Source organism: Schistocerca piceifrons, unplaced genomic scaffold (genome assembly GCF_021461385.2).
Source record: "Schistocerca piceifrons isolate TAMUIC-IGC-003096 unplaced genomic scaffold, iqSchPice1.1 HiC_scaffold_382, whole genome shotgun sequence".
In the NCBI taxonomy this organism is placed as follows: Eukaryota; Metazoa; Arthropoda; class Insecta; order Orthoptera; family Acrididae; genus Schistocerca; species Schistocerca piceifrons.
The window spans coordinates 27,501-32,500 of NW_025728606.1; the positions used below are offsets into that span (position 1 = coordinate 27,501).

The following is a 5,000-nucleotide window of genomic DNA, read 5'->3' on the forward strand; positions in this document are numbered from 1 at the left end:
CTTTAAGTTTCAGCTTTGCAACCATACTTCCCCCGGAACCCAAAAGCTTTGGTTTCCCGGAGGCTGCCCGCCGAGTCATCGGAGGAACTGCGGCGGATCGCTGGCTGGCATCGTTTATGGTTAGAACTAGGGCGGTATCTGATCGCCTTCGAACCTCTAACTTTCGTTCTTGATTAATGAAAACATACTTGGCAAATGCTTTCGCTTCTGTTCGTCTTGCGACGATCCAAGAATTTCACCTCTAACGTCGCAATACGAATGCCCCCGCCTGTCCCTATTAATCATTACCTCGGGTTCCGAAAACCAACAAAATAGAACCGAGGTCCTATTCCATTATTCCATGCACACAGTATTCAGGCGGGCTTGCCTGCTTTAAGCACTCTAATTTGTTCAAAGTAAACGTGCCGGCCCACCGAGACACTCAATAAAGAGCACCCTGGTAGGATTTCAACGGGGTCCGCCTCGGGACGCACGAGCACGCACGAGGCGGTCGCACGCCTTCGGCTCGCCCCACCGGCAGGACGTCCCACGATACATGCCAGTTAAACACCGACGGGCGGTGAACCAACAGCGTGGGACACAAATCCAACTACGAGCTTTTTAACCGCAACAACTTTAATATACGCTATTGGAGCTGGAATTACCGCGGCTGCTGGCACCAGACTTGCCCTCCAATAGATACTCGTTAAAGGATTTAAAGTGTACTCATTCCGATTACGGGGCCTCGGATGAGTCCCGTATCGTTATTTTTCGTCACTACCTCCCCGTGCCGGGAGTGGGTAATTTGCGCGCCTGCTGCCTTCCTTGGATGTGGTAGCCGTTTCTCAGGCTCCCTCTCCGGAATCGAACCCTGATTCCCCGTTACCCGTTACAACCATGGTAGGCGCAGAACCTACCATCGACAGTTGATAAGGCAGACATTTGAAAGATGCGTCGCCGGTACGAGGACCGTGCGATCAGCCCAAAGTTATTCAGAGTCACCAAGGCAAACGGACCGGACGAGCCGACCGATTGGTTTTGATCTAATAAAAGCGTCCCTTCCATCTCTGGTCGGGACTCTGTTTGCATGTATTAGCTCTAGAATTACCACAGTTATCCAAGTAACGTGGGTACGATCTAAGGAACCATAACTGATTTAATGAGCCATTCGCGGTTTCACCTTAATGCGGCTTGTACTGAGACATGCATGGCTTAATCTTTGAGACAAGCATATGACTACTGGCAGGATCAACCAGGGAGCTGCGTCAACTAGAGCTGAGCAGCCGGCCGCCCGGGAGTGTGTCCCGGGGGCCCGCGCGAACACGCAAGCGTCCGCTCAATCATTCTGCAAACAGGAGGAGGCTGAGCTCCCCTGCACAATACACCTCGAAACCCTCTCAGGTCCCGGCGGCGCGCAGCGCCGTCCCAAGTACTTGGTCGGGTTCGAGAGAGGCGCAATCGCCCGGAGTTAGGCGAGTAGACGCTTTCGGTGCGACCACCCGTGCTCCCAACTGAGCTTGCCGCTGCCGACAGAGGCCCGGGAGCGTGCTGTCGTGGCATTGCCGGCGGGAGACAACACGCGCCACCTACGGTGACCGGCAGCTCCAACGCCAGCGCCACAGAAGGACAAAAGCCCCACTTGGGTGCCGAAGCGAACTCTCCCAGCACAGCGCACGCGCCAACACATCCGCACAGCTGCGATACAAACCACCAGCGAGAACCGCTGGGGCGACCGAGCAGCAGACGGCGTCGCGGCGCCGAGCGCCGGGCGGCGGCGCATCCTCAACGCACACAGTCCTCAATCGGACCAGCACACTGAAGATGTCCACCGCGCTTCGCACCGGGCCCGCGAGGACCTACTTTGGCCGCACGGCGCCGCGCGCAGGGTGCGCCGGCGCGCAGCTGCGACGCCTGCCGCGTCCGTCGGCCGGCGCGCCTGCCACTGGCCGCCCCCACCAGCCGGCTGTAGCGCGTGCGCCCACGCACCGCGCGGCCAGCACGCCGGGAGGCGCCCCCTCACCGGCCGGGGACGGTCCCACCCAGCCACCGCCGCGTATCGCTTCACACCCAGATGCCGTTCAGTTTCGTCGGCATGGTGGGGTATCGCTGGAACAACCGGTTCGTACCTCAACCTATCGTCGCCATCACCGATTCACCCCTAGCGAGAACAACCGCACCACAACAGGTTACCATTTGTTCATTTGCGTAACTTCACCAGAAAACGCAGGCGTCCATCGCCATTTTGCAACTTCAACGATTATTGCATGCCTGTGTCAGGTGTCACGCCACACTACGTCTGCCCACATACACGCAACAAAATGTGCACGCCTAGACAATACGTGGAAGGTGGCCCCCGTACGTATGCGATGTCCATTGCTCGAACGACTGTCAACCGGCCTCTGTAGCATGTCGCAGATATGGAACGCGGTGCACCATGCCATCACGGTGTGTGAGGAGAGACGACTAGGTCCGAATACATCAACAGACAGCTCATGCTGATCGCCATCCACGGCGTCCGTTCCTCCCCACACGTCTCTATGGCGTACCACACTGCAATCCAGCTCTCATAGGGAGACGACACGTAGCTGCGTGCACAATATTTGCACTGTATGGTCCGCCGTTTTTGGGCGCAGTCGTTGTACGGTCACACATGTGCCACGATGTATCATTCGGTACATAAGGACGAATGTGCAGTACAGATTGTGGTTTACGCGTACGACATTAGCGGACGGTTGACACAGGCCGCACCACAACGTAGCCTGAGTACGTCGCATGCGAAGGGCATTGAACATGCAAACTTCTCACCAACCAGCTTGCGAAGGCAGGGGGGCAAGGTGGGGACGTGGGGAGGGGCGGCATGTACGTCCTGCTGCCATCCACATTACAGTGTACAGCAGGAGCATGTGGAAAGTCAGCAAGACTTGCAAGGTGTTTAACATGAAGCGATACACAGGGGGGAGGCGGGCAGTGCGAGTAGCGAACTATATTGCGAGGGTTGCGGGGTGGGCAACACTACACTAATTGAACGAGTCGTATAACAATTACAGAGCAGGTTTAGGCGACAACATGGGTTACGTTAGGGGACAACGTGGGTTACGTTAGGGGACAACGTGGGTTACTTTAGGGGACAACGTGGGTTAGGTTAAGGCACAACGTGGGTTAGGTTAAGGCACAACGTGGGTTAGGTTAAGGCACAACGTGGGTTAGGTTAAGGCACAACGTGGGTTAGGTTAAGGCACAACGTGGGTTAGGTTAAGGCACAACGTGGGTTAGGTTAAGGCACAACGTGGGTTAGGGTTAAGGCACAACATGGGTTAGGTTAAGGCACAACATGGGTTAGGTTAAGGCACAACGTGGGTTAGGTTAAGGCACAACGTGGGTTAGGTTAAGGCACAACGTGGGTTAGGTTAAGGCACAACGTGGGTTAGGTTAAGGCACAACATGGGTTAGGTTAAGGCACAACATGGGTTAGGTTAAGGCACAACATGGGTTAGGTTAAGGCACAACATGGGTTAGGTTAAGGCACAACATGGGTTAGGTTAAGGCACAACATGGGTTAGGTTAAGGCACAACATGGGTTAGGTTAAGGCACAACGTGGGTTAGGTTAAGGCACAACGTGGGTTAGGTTAAGGCACAACGTGGGTTAGGTTAAGGCACAACGTGGGTTAGGTTAAGGCACAACATGGGTTAGGTTAAGGCACAACATGGGTTAGGTTAAGGCACAACATGGGTTAGGTTAAGGCACAACAATGGGTTAGGTTAAGGCACAACATGGGTTAGGTTAAGGCACAACATGGGTTAGGTTAAGGCACAACATGGGTTAGGTTAAGGTACAACATGGGTTAGGTTAAGGTACAACATGGGTTAGGTTAAGGTACAACATGGGTTAGGTTAAGGTACAACATGGGTTAGGTTAAGGTACAACATGGGTTAGGTTAAGGTACAACATGGGTTAGGTTAAGGTACAACATGGGTTAGGTTAAGGTACAACATGGGTTAGGTTAAGGTACAACATGGGTTAGGTTAAGGTACAACATAGGTTAGGTTAAGGTACAACATAGGTTAGGGTTAAGGTACAACATAGGTTAGGTTAAGGTACAACATAGGTTAGGTTAAGGTACAACATAGGTTAGGTTAAGGTACAACATAGGTTAGGTTAAGGTACAACATAGGTTAGGTTAAGGTACAACATAGGTTAGGTTAAGGTACAACATAGGTTAGGGTTAAGGTACAACCATAGGGTTAGGTTAGGTTAGGTTAGGTTACACGTTGTTGTAAGGAAAGGTGTAGGGGGGGGGGGCGGGGGCGGCAGGTTCGTTGATAGTGATTATAGTAAGTGAATGCTTGTGACATGATCAGATTTGTCACGTCAGGATGCACCTTTGGCTTATTAGAGGCGGCGCTCCAATTCTATGCTTGTGTGAGACCCTGTGTCTTTGACTCATGTCATTGTTTGTGCGCTGTGACAGGGAGGTACTATTGTGATGTTGGGTGCACCGTTGTATAGGACATGTGTGGGTGTTGGTGCCTGGTCTGCGCAATGGTGGATGTCGAAAGGCTGGGATATTGTATTTTCCGCATGGACCTCCTGGTCTGGTTGTGATAGTGTGGATTGTGTAATGTGGCGGAGAAGATGCACTGGATGTTGTTCCATGCTGGTGCTTACATATTGTATGTGCGCCTGTTAGAAGCAGAGAGTGGTGCGTGATCAGAGTGTCTGGCTGACGTGTGGTTCCCATTGTGGGGCAGACTCTTTCAGCATGTATACGGACAGTTGTGTATATTTGCTGTAGTTTGATGGCTCTGCATTGATTACTAATCAGCGCCGTGTGTACGGGTAATCTGGTTCCAGTCCAAAATGTTCCATCTGTGTACATTAGTGACAAAGACTCCCCCCATGCAGTGGGGCTCGGTCTGTTATAGCTCTTCCGCGTAATATATTTGCCCCACGTTTTTGCGACTGCGAGTGCGAGTGCAACGCGCATGGGGACCGACATGCTGATGGCTCGGTATCGGACGC

At 53.0% G+C, this 5,000-nt stretch overlaps 1 non-coding gene across 1 annotated transcript in view; it reads right to left on the minus strand.

Annotated features, from left to right (window-relative positions):
- The window catches only part of LOC124747109, a 1,909-nt gene extending 671 nt beyond the window's left edge, over positions 1 to 1,238 (minus strand). Inside the window, exon 1 of the ribosomal RNA XR_007011534.1 lies at positions 1 to 1,238. This exon is cut by the window's left edge and continues 671 nt beyond it. This is a non-coding gene — a ribosomal RNA (small subunit ribosomal RNA).
- Positions 1,239 to 5,000: the final 3,762 nt, after the last annotated feature.